Source organism: Callorhinus ursinus, unplaced genomic scaffold (assembly GCF_003265705.2).
Source record: "Callorhinus ursinus isolate GAN/ISIS: 27379988/994484 unplaced genomic scaffold, GSC_fseal_2.0 scaffold51, whole genome shotgun sequence".
Classification (NCBI taxonomy): Eukaryota; Metazoa; Chordata; class Mammalia; order Carnivora; family Otariidae; genus Callorhinus; species Callorhinus ursinus.
Window position 1 is genome coordinate 5,373,650 of NW_027397113.1, and position 15,735 is coordinate 5,389,384.

The 15,735-nt window shown below is 47.3% G+C and overlaps 1 protein-coding gene across 10 annotated transcripts in view; it reads left to right on the forward strand.

The window, feature by feature from the left end:
- Positions 1 to 15,735, forward strand: part of LOC112829007 (uncharacterized) — a 38,792-nt gene that overhangs the window by 7,141 nt on the left and 15,916 nt on the right. For 7 of the 10 annotated variants that reach the window (XR_012375463.1, XR_012375464.1, XR_012375466.1 and 4 more), the window contains 2 exons: positions 292 to 571; positions 13,018 to 13,072. The gene's annotated coding sequence lies outside the window, so the exon portion shown is untranslated. The remainder of the gene's footprint in view (positions 1 to 291; positions 572 to 13,017; positions 13,073 to 15,735) is intronic. The other 3 variants (XR_012375459.1, XR_012375460.1, XR_012375461.1) reach the window with 1 other exon arrangement.

The window sequence follows — 15,735 nt, forward strand, 5'->3', positions numbered from 1 at the left end:
CTCTGCTAGCTAGAAACTGCCAGGGCCATGCCCTGAGCCCAGGCAGCCTAATCCCAGAGCTGTACTGGAAACCACTGTGATGAACTGCCCCCTCTGTTTGTATTAGAAAAGCCCCGCTACTCAGTTCCCAGCCTGCCAAAGCCAGGCCTGTAATCCTGCCCAGGGGGTGGGGAATGAGGCTGGGTAACAACCCTTCCATTTATTCAGTGAAGCTTGTTGAATGAGTGCTTCAGTGGCAAGTTTTTATGAACATAAATGCCAAAAAGCAATGATGTTTGTTTTCTTTCCCAGATCTCTGCCTTCCCAAGATCATCTACTCTTAGCCTCCTCTGGTGAATCTCAGAGCACTGAGAAATTGTTGCCTCTTTGATAGGCGGCTTACATAGGCATGAGATCAAGACAGCTGTGTGGGTCTCTCAGATGGCACTGCACAGCATATAAATCATGAACCACATAACCAGACTTGTTCTTGGCTGGATTACATGTTCTCCTGGGATACCAGGATCATTCCACCGAGGCCATGGAAAGAAATAGTGAAGATCAAGACACCATGACAAACGGCAGCCACCTTGTAAGTACAGATATTTTCAATCATCTGGGTAGCTAGAACTTTGTATATGTAATATCCTTTTTTACTAAAATTAACCAAAGTGAACATGTTTGAGGGAATTGAGGACTCCTGAGTGATTTTATGTATCTCCAGTATCCTAGTCTTTCTTTGGACATTCCCAAAGATCCCTGTTTCTTGCAACAGGCTGTGTTAAAAAACGAAATTATTGTTTGGCTTTTGTCAAATGCCCCCTTCACTGGTCCCATTAATTCATTCAGCAAACACCGAACACCTACTGTGTGCCAGTTGGGAATACAACAAATGTGTAGGACCAGGTTCTTGCCCTCGGCCTCCTGTCTCGCGTTGAGACAGACATCTCTACAGGTAGATGTCCGTGCATCGTGAGGGAAGGAGGGTGCTATGTACTAAGTGTGGTGGAACCGCAGCAAAGGGAGGGCCTGGCCATGAGGCTGGCTGGGGGGCAATCAGAGGAGGCTTCCTCATGTTGTTGACCACTTGGGGCTGGACTAGTGAGAAGAATGGTGAGAAGGGGTCAGCACTGGGTGAGGGGGCGGCAAACAAACATTCACAGGAAGGAGAAGATTGCTGACCGTGACAAGGGGCTGCAGAGCTCACTCAGGGGAGGGCGAGGACAGTAGTTTGGGACAGCTGGAGCAGAGAGAGCATTACAGAGACTGGCAGAGTGTGAGCTTGGGGGGGCCTGGGGACAGCCTTGAACGCAGGATTAAGGAAGTTAGCCTTTGCTCTCTAGGTGACAAGGAGAATGACACCACGAAACCTTCGCTTTACATAGTTTACCAAGCTGAGAGGTGGAATCAAGTGGGTGCAGCATGAGGGTGGGTCAGAGTGAGGTGCTGGGTAGGTGCTCAGTAAAGCAGGAGATGGGGTCATTAGATCATTATAATGAACAGTTCAAGATAAAGACGTCAAAGCTATGAACTAAGGCAGAGAACGTGGGAGCAAAAACCAGAGGATAGGTTGTAGAAGGTTTCAGAAGTCCGAGTGGACAGGATTGCTAATTAATTGTGAATAGATGGAGGCGCCCAGCTTACAGATAACAATAGCTGACACGTATCATCCAGGCTTATTCTGTAGTTAGGCACTTTGCATGCAGTATCTTTTTAAATCATAATAGCCCTATGAAAGGGGTTGTATTCCGCTTTTTATAGGAGAGGAAGTTGGAGCCTGGAGTGGTCAGTCGAAGTGACAAGGCAGGTATATAGTGTGGTAGTAGTTAAGATTTGAACCCAAGGGAATCAGCACCCTTAGCTACTACCCAGTAGCGTCAGCAGCTGACTGGATTTTGGTACCAAGTGATTGGGAAGTGAAGTGACCACCTCAGGAAGCAGTTAATGAGTGACAGATGAGGGCCTGGAACCCACTGGAACCAGTTCTTGTCCCCCCACCACCCCGAGTTCACAAACAGGCTGCTGGGCACCACATCAGGTCATAGCCATGTTGTGTTTGGTTTATAGAATATTTTTTAAAAAGTTTTTAGAACTAACTGCTAACATTAAAAAAATCTAGAGATTCACATTAAAACCTGCTGGATTATCTTGAAAAGTGACAAGATCTGGCCATACTGGGCCCATATAACAGCAACCTTTGCTGCATCTTCTGTGTTTCCTTCAGCTGGGGCCTGTGCCCCCCAGTTGGCCAGAGCCCACCAGCCTGGGATCCATGGCCACCTCTGCAGGTACCTGAGTTTGCATCTCTCTGCCACAAGCTGGTCCAGTTTGATGCTAGGCTGTGTTTTGTGCATTTAATCCTGTGTCGAGCCCAGGCTTCCACTGATGGTTAAATACTCTTTTCGAACTTTAGGGAATATAAGATAAAAACAGCAACATGTTTTGTATTGTTTGTTTTTTCCCTTCATACTGTGGGAACTGAGAAAAAATAACTACTGCTCACACTTGAGCGCCCACAAGAGGAGGGTGACATACAGGTCATGCAGGGCGAAGGTGAATGGTCATAGTTCCTGAAGCCAGCACCAGGTAAAAAGAAATATCAATCATACCATGGGAAATGGCAGACATACTGGTAGCTTTACAAATCATGCTGTGACTTTTTTCTGTTTAGTTTGTTCAGTAATTAATTATTTGCTTGAATTTTGGAACTGTGTACTTTAGACGTATTATAAGGAAGATTTTGGGGAAAATATGCATGCACGTATACATGCCTGTGAGATGTGGGTGGGCCATAGCTTACATTCCATCGCTTGGAATTCTCTGCAATTTCAAAATGTTATTTTTTAAGTTTGATGATTTATCACAGATTTGAAAACATGTTTCTGTACACTTAAGTTAACATGCAAGTCACAGGATGGCAAACAGGTTTTTTTTTCTGTATTAAATATTTTGTGACGTCTAAGATGTAATAGTCCCAGTGGCAGTGGTCAGGTTGGACAAATGACGGGTTTTATGCTTGTGTGTTTGTCTGCAGTTTGTAAACTACACTTAGAGACACAGATTCAAACAGGTGCAAGAAATAGAGCTGACATCGGAGCTTCAGGAGTTTTGACTCCTAATCTGTGCTCTTTGTGGGACACCGGAAAAATCGTCCTCATGCCCGGCTGCCCGATTCAGGAACTGGGGGCAAGCAGCTGCTGATGAGCTGCATGAATTTCTCAGAAGCTTCCAGGCACCATTCTCGGGTGGCCAGTGGGTCTCAGAGGTTCACTGTCCATCTCTAAAGGGTCATCTGTACTATCAGACCACAATGACCCAACTCTCAATAGGCCAGCCCTGCAGGCTTTTCCCTGGGACCTAGACATCCACATACAAGGCTCCTATTGCAGATCAACTCAGTCTCTGGAGCCATTTGTACACGGTTAATGCTGGACTCATGACGCCACACTGCTGCTCCTTGGACTTTGACCCCTGCCCAGCACATTCTCCTTCCTCCTTCCCCTTCCCCTCAGAGACTCCCCGCCCCTGACATACACACCCAGGGTGGGACCCCAGCATGTGTTTTAGCCAGTTCTTCAGTTCTTGTCCGTACCACTCAGAAACCATGGTTTCTTATTGATATCATATAGACAAGTGCCTGATACTAGGTACTTAGCCCCGTGCTGACCACCGGGGATACAACAGACAAGTTCCCTTGCTCCTGGGGACAAGATCAGCATGCAGGGATTCATTCGCGAACCAGGTGGCACTTTGTTTCAGTACTAAAACAAGTGGTATTTTGTCTCAGTCGCATTATAATTTCATTTTTGTAGTGTGGCCTAAAAAACCTAGGCTCCCCCCAAAAATCAGCCAAGTACATGGTAAAATTTGACTTATTCATTCATTTAACAAATATTTAGTAAGCACCTGTTATTAGCCAGATGTCAGGACTATAACAGAGGACAAAACTGTCAAATACCCCTATTCTCTTGGACCTTACGCTATCACAGAAGGAGACTGAAAAATTGTATCAATATGTAATCTGAGCTGAGAATTTTGAAGAAAAAGCAAGCAGGGTGAGGGAGAGAGAATGACCCAAGGCAGGGGTAGGGGGCCTGCTCTTTGAGGTAGGGTGGCTAGGAAGGCCTTTCTGATGAGGTGACTCTAAGCAGGGCCCAGCAGGAGATGAGGGAGAAGCAGCAGTTTGGAGGAAGTCCTTCCCGGGGCGGGGTGGGGGGGGAACACAGGGGCAGATCCTCCAAGTGGCCAGTGGCCTCGCCTGTTTGAGAAGGAAGTCACCAGCTGAACTCCTGGACTCCATTTCCTTGTCTGGAGGTCTGCGGGTTTGTTGGGAGGAACGGATGAAATCATTTATAGAAATATTTATGTCCACCATCAAGCACTGTGTAAAAGTTGTCCTCTTTGTATTGACTTTGTCAAATTTTTGTAGCGTGCCTAAACCATCAGGATTATAATTATTATATTACAACTCTGCCCTTTCCTTTTTTTTATTACTGTGGTGAAATTCACATAACATACAATTATCCATTTTAAAGTGTCTACTCTAGTGGCCATCTAGTGCATTCACACTCTTATGCAACTACCACCTCAGTCTAGTTTCAGACTTTTTCATTATCCTACTCCTAAGTTTTTCATATTAGTTTATGTCACCAGTCTCGAAAAAAGATCCGCCCCCCCCCATGTCTGACTTTGTCCTATCTGTTTCTGACTGGCCTTCTCCAGTTCCTATGACTCATCCATGTGTTTATTCAAGAGATATCCAGTATCTACTATGCAGTAGGTACTATGCTAGGTAGGTACTGAGGTCATAACAGTGACAAAGGACACACAGGTTCTTGCATTTAGGGGACTAATAATCTAGTGGGGATTTAGACACTGAATATATAATTACCAGAAAATTAATTTAAATTAGATCAATGCTTGGGACGCCTGGGTGGCTCAGTGGGTTAAACATCTGCCTTTAGGGGCACCTGGGTGGCTCAGGTGTTAAGCATCTGCCTTCGGCTCAGGTCATGATCCCAGGGTCCTGGGATCGAGTCCCACGTTGGGCTCCTTGCTCAGCAGGGAGCCTGTTACTCCCTCTGCCTGCAGCTCCCCCTGCTTGTGCTCTGTCTCTCTCTTTGACAAATAAATAAATAAAATCTTTAAAAAAAAAAAAAAGAAAAATAAATTAGATCAATGCTTACATAAAAAATGCTTTGAAAAGTGTGTTTAAAACATTTGTGGAATTATTTTTTAATTTTTAAAAAGATTTTATTTATTATTTGAGAGAGAGAGTGTGTGAGAGGAAGCAGGGGGACAAGCAGACTCCGCACTGAGCTTGGAGCCCAGTGTGGGGCTCGATCTCAGGACCCTGAGATCATGACCTGAAATCAAGAGTCGGACGCTTAACTGACTGAGCCCACCCAGGCTCCCCAGTATTTGTGGAATTATTAAGGCTACCAGCAATGAGATACCACTAGCTAGTAAAGCTTAGGCTAACACGACTGTATTGTTTTTATAATTGTGTCAGAGACACTGGAAAGAAAGATCACCTCAGGGAAGTGACCTGGATTATGTTAGGGCAGAGAGTGGGAAGGCAGGCTAAAGTAAAAGCAGTTGTACTTCATTCATTTCCTCCTGATAGCAATCTGTTGAGGTCTGCCCGGACAGCTAGTGTTAGCACTGCGCCCATTTTATAGATGTGGAAACGGAGACCTAGAACGCTGTGCCTTGCCTCATGCCACCTGGTGGGGATTTTATTTCGCTTTAGCCCTGGTAAAGCTGAGAAGCATTTTGCCCTATAGGGGTCAGTGATGCACCTGGTTGGAAGAAGACCTGCAGGGCTGGTCGGCCTCCACCCAGCCTACTTGGTGTGTTCCAGCCTTCCAGGAGAGGGCACTGCTAGGCTGGCCTGGGAGTCTCCTCGCCCGACCTCCTGGGTCCCGGCCTCCTGCAGCCCCCCCCCCCCCCCCCCCCCCCCCCCACCCAGCCTGCTCTCAGCACCCTCCGGCCTTTCTTGCACACTGATGCGTGCATCTGTGTTTTCCTGGATGATTGTTTCTTAATCACACTGTGGAATAACAAATCATGGCTGGGAACCCAAGTTACCTCAAGTGATGAGCCTAGTGATCACCAAAACCTAGGTACAGCCCCCGGGGAAGAGAGCCACAGAAACTGCTAGCGTGGTCCTCGCAGCCACGTGGTCCGGCGGTGGCCCGGCGGGGCCAACACTGCACGTCTGTCATGTTGGCGCGCTCGCCGGGTTTCTTTAGGCAAGGTGACCTGGCAGCATTCCCACCCCACCCACAGCTAGTTTCGCTTTCCCAATGTTGTTAAAAAGTGCCTCCTAACTGAAGTAGGGTGGTTGAACAGGTTCCAACATTTTACTTAATTTTTTAACATGGCCATTTGAGCTGGCTTCCTTCAAGTGGGTCCCTTTCGCGGCTCCTCAGCGAGATGCCCACAACTGTCCTCTTTGGCATTTGTCCAGAGTCCAGGTTCTGGTAGCTTTGTGGCTGTGGTTTAATTTTAACCATAAAACCTTCTTTCAGAATAATTACTTTTTAATCTGGAAAGAGCCAGTTTGATAGCGAGCAGTAACACCTCCTGCCCCGGGAATGAGTAGACCCAGTTATGTTCATTTACTGCTGATCCCTCTCTTTTTAAAAGGGGAGACTGTCTGCCTTCAGCTCGGGTCACGATTCTGGGGTCCTGGGATCGAGCCCCGCATCGGGCTCCCTGCTCGGCGGGAAGCCTGCTTCTCCCTCTGCCACTCCCCCTGCTTGTGTTCCCTCTCTCGCTGGGTCTCTGTCAAGTAAATAAATAAAATCTTTTTTTAAAAAAAGGGGGGTGGGGAGACTGATTTGGTGGGAAGAAAGGAAAATAAACATTGTGGATAGGGCAGTTTGAAGGACTGTTTGAATGTCTGCCTTAATCAACGGTATAAACGCCGGGTGTCCAAGGAGAGTGGGCTGGGGGGAGCACCGAGGGACAGGATGACTTGGAGACACCTGAGCGGGCCCTCACCGGAACGCAGCGGAGAATGGCTTCTCGGAGCTGTCCTGCGGGCAGCCACGTGGCATCAGTTTTCCGGGAAAATCTCAGTTCCGGAGACAGAAGACACACTGGCCCTTTCCCAGGTCATGCCTCAGACGGCTGCCACTTCTTCGTTCTGAAAATATGGTCACCAGAGAGGCCTGTGGGCAGTGACAGGTGTTATCCCCTTAGCAGTGAAGCCGAGCTGGGATCCCCCAAGCTCCCTGCACTGGTGGGGATACTTCCGATTCCTTTTTCGCCTATGATGCAGGTCCGTTGGTAATAATTACTTGTATTTGTAGGACATTAAAGATTTTGATGCAGAAAGACAGAAACCTGTTATCAACTGTTTTGCAGTTTAGGTGGCAGACTTCTTTTTTGGTAATTAAAAAAAATCAAAGATGAAAGGAATATGGAATATGCGATGGAGGCCAAATCTAGAAAAAAATGATTTATGCCAGTCCCAGCTGAGGCAAACACATTTGGGAAGACTTACTACGTTTTATAGAAAGATTCATGCTTGGACTTACTTAAATATGAAGCTCTTCTGGTGCATTTCAGTAGGAGGGAGGACAGAAAACCTGGAGACTAACTATCACAAGCTATTACCAATGGAAGATGAGTCTTAAGTGAAACTAAAGGGTTTGATTACCCAGCAAGTCAGGAAGGGTTGAAGCTTCCCTTAGAAAAATCTGACCTTGCACAGACTCTTTTAGGGGCATGTGCAGGAAGCCAGGAATAGCCACGCTGGCCTGATCAGACAAAAGCTCCTAAATGCAGAGACTGTGCCTTTCATGGCCCCTCGCTGCTGGAGTTACTGGTTCACAACACTCAGTGAATGTCAGACTGACACATTTATTGGTTAGATTTGATGCACGTCGGGAGAAAGAGCTATCCACTTGTGACCTAATCTGTCATAGCATCAGAACCCGGTGTTTCCCATTTCTCTTGTCCCTGGAGGAGTATTGAAGAAGAGAAAAAAATGCAAGTTTCATGTACCCAGAGGAAAAAATTCATACAGACATAAATTAAAACAAACAAACAAACAAACAAACAAAAAACGGAAAAGAAAGAAAGCCAAGCTAATCTGGGATTTCAATCACCACTATGAAGGTGTTTCTGTTTCGTCATTCAGTTTCTAGCAGGGCCTCTAGCTCAGACCTGTGCAGCCGTGTCTCAGGAAACTCCTTCCCTGTTCAGGCCCTCTCCCTGCCCCCTGGGCTCAGTTACTCATTTCGACCCGGGCTGCCACATCCCAAGACACCCCTCTTTCCTGAGTCCTCCCCATGTACCTACCAAAGGCAGAGGGGTTGGGTGGGGTGATGCTAGCCTTCCCGAATGGCGCTGTCTCCCACCTAGGAAGGACTTCTACTTGGTGATGCCCTCGAGGAGCCCTGGGAGGTAACCAGGTGGGCACTGATTCAGTGGGGAGAGCACAGATGTAGATGGGTAACTGGTGGAACTGGTGGAGCTAAATCAGCCCAGGAAAGGGCGGGTCTGTGTCTCCACCTGGTTCAGGGCTGGCAGGGTAGCGTCTGGAACTTTGGCAACGTGACTTCTTAGGATGTCATGATGATTTTTCTGAGAGTCCCTTGTCTTAAGGTTTTTACTCATTCAACCAGCACACACAGGATTGGGACTTTCCCTTTGTCTCGGCTATATCCTCCGAACCACAGGAAAACCCATGAGGATGATAGAGGCAGAAAAATAAAAACTCACAGAGGAGGCTCTGCATACTGGGGTAGATGTCCGAAGTTGTGGGGGAGGGGCGCCTGGGTGGCTCAGTTGGTTAAGCAATTGCCTTCGGCTCAGGTCATGATCCTGGAGTCCCGGGATCGAGTCCCGCATCGGGCTCCCTGCTCGGCGGGGAGTCTGCTTCTCCCTCTGACCCTCCCTCCTCTCATGTGCTCTCTCTCTCATTCTCTCTCTCTCAAATAAATAAAATCTTAAAAAAAAAGTTGTGGGGGATTTGGGGTGAGCTGTGGACTGAGGAGTCCACCTCGGGGCATGAGAACACTTCTGCGTTATTGGTCAGTGAGAAATTTCCTCTAAATAATTTTGGAGAGAAAGGAATGGAATCAAGGGCTTAAGTTGGAATATATGAGGTTGACCTAGTTATAAGGTTGGCTGTCTGTTTAATTAATAGATCGTTCCATGGTGTGGGATAGCAAGGTCACGCGCGGCCCCGGATATTAGCAATGCTGTCCTGGGGCTTTGGAAAAAGTGGTGACAAAGTATTCAGCTTCAGGCTTATTTTATCTAAGTCCCTGGGCTGGCATTGATCAGAAATAGAGTAAAATATTGAAGTGGCATCCCAGATATTGGTTCTAAAAACAAACTGGCTGGAAAGGGTGAGCATCTTAGGTCCAGCCAGGGTAGCCATGCTCCAGACCAGTGACATCACCCACGTGTGCCTTGTGGGAGCACCTGCGGTTGTTTTGGATTTGTAGTCCTATGTGGGCCAACAGTGCTGACAGGGTTATTCCTGTGTTAGACCTACCGTGTCAGCAAAACACTGTTTATGTGATTCGTTTGCATTGTGGCACATTATGCACAATCGAAGTTCAATTAAATTAAGGTTTAGAAATACTGTAGGTAGAAAAGGCTAGAAAGCACTATAGCAAACAAAGATTACTGAAATTAAAACACTTTGAATTGGAACATTAGAGAAGCTTGTGAATTTGTAGGAGTTAACCAGGATGGGTACCATCTCTCACAAGAAGCATCTAAGTTCCTAAAGGATCTCCGCACTGTTTAAGAGGTATTTCGGGTAGCCGGGGGCAGACCAAGGAGGGACAGCAGGAGATCAAACCTCACAAAGCTTTGAATGCCAGGAGTTATCTCCCTCCACAAAACCCTGGGGACTGAATCATTTGGGTCAGTTGCCTGTGTGGGTAGATGGTGAAACTGTGAGGAAGAAGTCCTTGGAGCGGAGTCTGGAGGAAATGTTCAGGGATGAGCACCCTATAGCAGCCTCTTTGATGTCAAGGGTGAAGTAGTTGAACTCCAGACCTCACTACAAGATATGAAGAGTCACTCTGAATTTATAAGCTCATTAAACTTGTATTTTGGACGGTCTACACGTCCGGCTTTAGAGAAAACACATAGCATGCTCCAGCCACACCTTCTCAAACCACTTAGCTGACAGTTTTTGTTCTAATTACTCTAGTGAGCGTCTCTGTTATTTACAAAGTTTGAGGAAGGCAGGCCGGGGGGTGTATTTGTGTTTTGGTACGCTTTTTAGCATAGAGGTTATCAAATTCAGCCATCTTTTGAAGTCAGTCTGAATTGTCAGATTACCAGAGACCGCCAGAGTAGAGGACCCCCACCACACACACACACACACACACACACACAGAGTCAGCTATCTGTTTCACTTGTTAGGGCCATAGGGCCAGGGTCCATGTTTTTAAGTTTGTATGTACTTCTTTTTGTCATTAATTTTTTTTATTGGGGTTCATGGGGTTTGATCCCACAACCCCGAGATCATGATCTGAGCTGAAACCAAGAGTCGGATGCTCCGACTGAGCCACCTAGACACCCGTTCACTTTGTTTTGATGAAATGAGAAGGCTTCTGCCCTTCCTTCTTTCTTTCCTCGGATATTAGTAGGATCAATGAGATAAAGGTCATAAAGTACTTTGAATGACTTCCAGAAGACTACAGCCTGACTTGCTACTACCCTTGGATCACTTCACGTACCCCCACAGTCTAGGGCTTCCATCTGCTATCCTGGGGATGCCGCCCTAGAGAAAGCAGGAGGGGCTGGGACCCAGCACCACAGGGTACTATTGGTGGGAGCTGCTCATTCCTGACCTTGGCATCAACACTCTTACCTCCAGAAATAGGATACATGGTAGTTCAGCCACGATGTCTCCTCATCACAGGGCCTTCAGTCACTTCTGGTGCAACTTGCCAGGCTAGATATTTCTAGCCCCTGTTCCAGGAACTATTAAAAGGTAGACTCAAGGTGGGACGATCTGGGTGGAACCTAGGAACCCAGGATGCACTCTCACAAGGTGTTTTCAAAGACGAGGCAGCAGGCAAATGGGGACCCCTGCTCCCTGGTGTGTTGAGATGTCAGAACTCTGCTGGGAGGCCACAGTGAAGCCCCACCTTCCCAGAGAACTCTGGCTCAGAACAGCCAGTTAGCCCAGGATCAGAGAACAGCAAAGTAACTGTAAACACTGTAAGCTAGATACTCTTGTGCTTCTTAGGCCAGTAATGCTGCAAGCTGCTGCGGATAGGCGTGCAGCCAGGGCCTCGGCAGGCAGCCCTTTCCAGACTGGCTCTTCTTGGGTAGTGGCTCTTCACTAGGGACTCTCAAGCCTCTCCTTCACCCTGAACCACTTTCCTTCATGGGTGGTAAAGGAGTTAGATTTCTTATAAGAAGAATATTAGATCTGTGTGCCCCAGAGGAGGAGGAACCACAGTGATCCTAAGGGTTATCCATCCATGGGAGAGCCTCAAGGACAAAGGAATCTTCTAGAGACAATGTGTGTGTGTGTGTGGGGGGGGGTCGTTGCAGAAGGAGACTCTGGAGTGAGCCCAGAGTCCCGTGGGAGCTCCTTAAACCTTCATTGAGACGAGCCTGGCAGTGGGGAAAGGGAAATAGCAGAGGCTAAGAGAGATTGAGAAGGTGGAACAGTGGCCAGGGAACATGCAAGAGGAGAAATTTAATTATGCTAATTAACTAGACTAACTAAAAGGGAATATGGCATTTATTTGGTTGCCAAAAGGTGTCCTTAGCAGAAAAAAAATGTGTCCTACACTGGGGATTGACAAAGGTTTGGTAGCCAAGGTCTTGAAAAAGAGAGAGACAGCAAGTCTTGCAGCTATCAATGGGTCATTTCTGTGTTTCTGTCACCAAAATTTGCCAATTTGATGTCAAGTGACTCTTAGTGTTTGTACAAGTGTGTTTGTGCTATTAGATTGTCTTCTGAGCAATTTGGAGTGTTAAGAAAACATTGGCGAAGTCAGCAACCAACAATTCCAGGAGCTTAGGTTCCACCCAAGCCTTCCCAGGGAAGATGAGGCCCTTCCTCCTGCCCTTCACCATGTGGCGCTCCTGTCATCCTCTGCCTGGACACTTGCCCTTCCTCAGGAGAGCTGGGCTCCTGACCGGACATTTGTACGTGTGCACGCGTGTGCGCGCGTGCGTGTGCGCGCGCGTGTGTGTGTGTCTACGTGGGGGAAGGGAGAGGGAGGAGAGAGACTTCTGCCCCTCTGTGGTGATTGCCACCAGTGGAAAGCTTCGAGCTGAAGCAAGGTGAAGCAAGAGTGACACCAAGTGCCAAGAATAGGAGCTTGCTGTGGCATCAGATGGTGTTTTCTCTCCTCAAATTATAGGAGCAGAAAGATTTAGGTCCTGTCTGCAGCATTCACCTCAAAGAGAGGGTGACACGAACCTCCAGAGGCTGGCTTGATGTCCGTATGGCGCTCTGTTCATTTAGATGAAGGGATTGACTCTCTGGTGATTAGATGCAGAACTGGGGCTTTGAGGGGCGCCCAGGTGGCTCAGTCGGTTGAGTGTTGGACTCTTGGGTTTGGCTCATGTCGTGATCTCAGGGTCTTGAGATCAAGTCCTGGGTCAGGCTACATGTTCAGCAGGGAGTCTGCTTCCCTTCCTCTCCCTCTGCCCCTCCCCCTCCCCTCGTGCTCTTTCTCTCTAAAATAAATAAATATATTCTTTAAAAAAAAAGAATTGGGGCTTTGGATAGATTTTTAAAATAAAAGTCAGGGTGAAATGTCTTTGTTGGCTAGAACCTGATGCAGAGATCCAGGTTGCCCTTTCAACCCCAAACTGATCCTTCAGCTTCTTCTGGAGAATAAGAAGGACCACAGGTAGACCCTCCTTGCTGGTGACAGAGAGCTGTCAGGTTACCAAGGCGGGTGGTGGGTCACCTTTGTATGCAGGGAACAACCCGCTTCACTTGTTAAAACAAAACAAAACAAAACGAAACAAAACAAAACAAAACAAAACAAAAAAACACACTGACCCACTTCTCTGTGTTTGTTCTAGCGGCTGCTCCTGACTCAGGATCTCTAGGACCAGAAATCTACCCCGTTAGTCACAGGTGGGGAAGTAGGATGCATATTCTTATGAAATGGCCCTCTGGGAGGGACTGGGCACTTTGAGGGGCAGAGAATTCTGCGGGTGCTTAGAGAGGATCTCCCTGGTTCAGGCTGGACTTGCAGTGAGAGCCCTTTCTCAGACACCTCCCCAGGGGAGGAATATGGCCAGGTTGGTATTTGTCTTATGGCCAGTCCTTATTCTCAGCTTGAAGCCTACTTGGTTTCTTCCTTCTTGGGAAATAAGGAGGAAATAGTTTTGTTTGTCCAGGTGCCACCAGTCCAATGACTGATTCGGGCACACAAGTGTCTTCAGGGCGTAGTATCAGATCTGGTGCCCCCTGACATCTCAATTCCTGATCTGGGTGTGCTGTAAACAACAGGTTGATTCAAAACTGGGAGGCATTGGGAAACCCTTTGGGTAGGAGATTTCGCAATGAGATTTTGATTGGAAAAAATACAGTGGGGTGAGGTTCTAAGGAATAAAAGAGACAGAAAACACTCCCATGCTGGCTCTCGGCTAGATCGTGCAGATAAACAGAAGAGCCTAGAAAAGCCTAGAGTGGAGGGGGGCAGCCGACAGGAGCACACGGCTGTCCTTGCCTCTTCCCCCCACCGATAAGGAGGCGAAACCACACCTGGACCAGGCTTTCAGTCTAGGACATGTCAGCACCAGCAAGGTCCAGATAGATCAGAGGCCCCGCAGAAGAGAGAGGGGGCTGGGGGGCTGGGGGGCTGGGGGGCAGGGGGGCAGGGTTGGCAGCAGGATTAGGAGGAAAACTTAGTTACAGAAAGATCTGAAGAGGCTTGTTGGATAATTGAGGAGGGGACTAGGTGAAGCAAGGAGTAAAGAAGCTCACGAACCCAAAGCTTCAGCGACCCCTGCAGGAGGGGCAGCCTCACATTGCGGACAGGTGGGCTCTAGCTCAGGACACCCCAGCATCGAGTGGCTCCGAGTAGCGGGTGCCTCTGACATGAAGAACGCAGAGGAAGATGCTGCCTGGATCCAGAACCACACAAGGGGGTTGCGAGAAGAAGGAGAAGGAAACCTGAGGAACAAGGAGAGGAAGAGCAATGAAACCAACTCGGAAGAAGAAAAAGAGGCAAACAGAAGGAAAGGTGGGAGGGGCATCCTAGAAGGAGCGAAAAAGAAAGAAAAGGAGAGTGAAGATCATGCTCCTCATCTGAAGGCCTTTGGAGTGGCGTGGTCAAAATGGAGTCTCCAAACATGGTCGGTACCCAGAAAGCTTGTCATCTGGTCAATAAATCCCTTTCATCTAGTGGGATGAAGAAAGTGGTGCTCTTTGAGGGTGTATGCTTGGCACCATACTGTGTAAAAACCGTGCGTGGCCCTGTCAGAACCAGCTAACCAGTTATGAATGAGAGGGGTTTATGATTCATGAGCGTGCCTACTACCTCCACCCAGAAGCCGTGACTTCCCTTGTCTCGTGCAGGGTGCGGACCCATCTAACCAGAACCACCACCCAGCCTCTCCCAGTCTCCTTAGATGACAAGCTGTGGCATCCTTGGTCCACCCAACTCAGCCCCCAAGCATCTTGCCAAAACATCAGTAAACAAGTGTAGGTAAAGGCAGTCACAGACCTACCTCTGTGCTTTGGGCCGTTTCTCTTCTTTCCTGGTGCCCAGCACATGACTAACCAGGGATTTCTCATCACAGGCTATGTATTCTTTCCTTAGAGGGCAGTCAGAAGGTCTCCAAGCACCTTCCTCTGAGCTCAGAGTAAGTTTACTTTCTTTTGCTTTTTATATTCTATGACCAGGACATCAGTTTGCCTGAGCCACATGGGAATATTGCATTTCACCTCCAGCGTATCCAGCATTCTCAGCAGCCAGCGCGAACTTGACCAGTTTACACTTGGCCTGCTTTCCTGCTAAGGCTGAGCCAGAGATGAATGTTATTAACGACAACATCTCACATTTGTTTAGGGATTTATACCTCACAAAGCAAATAATTATCTTATTTAATCCTCACAATAATCCTCTGTTACTGTTACTTCCACTTTACAGACATTGAGTTTCAGAAAGATACAGTGTCTTCCTCAGGGTCAACTGGTAGACTAAGATGCACTCATCCTCTGACTGCAAATCCTCTGGGCTTTCTGTACAAGGTCATGGGTCCCCTAGAGATCTCAAAGAGCACAGTTGTGATTCCTGGATCTCTTTTCTGACCCCTAGTTCTGCACCCCAGGTGACCTCCGACATCAGCCTCCTTCATACGTTTCCTCTGCCAAACACTCTTTCGAAGCCCCCCCGAAAGTTTTCATTGCAAAGTCAAAATGGGATCATTGTAGGAAAAGTACAAAATATAGACAAACAAACAAGACAATAAAACCATAATTCCACCATTGAGTCATAACTCAGTACTATAAACGCTGTGTTTAGTCTTCTGTAATTTTTATGATGTACACGTGGACTTACTTGTGATTACCAAAATGTAAAATGGGCCTACCCATAACACTGTTTTGGAATCTGCTCTTTAAACTTACTATATTGCAAACATTTTCCCGTTAGTAAATATGTTTATAACATCATATTTATTGAATACATAGTATTTCATTATAATTCTTAATGGTACTCTAGAGTTAAATATTTAGATTGTTCCTATTTTTTCATTATTATGACCAGTTTTATGATAGAGTTCTGTATC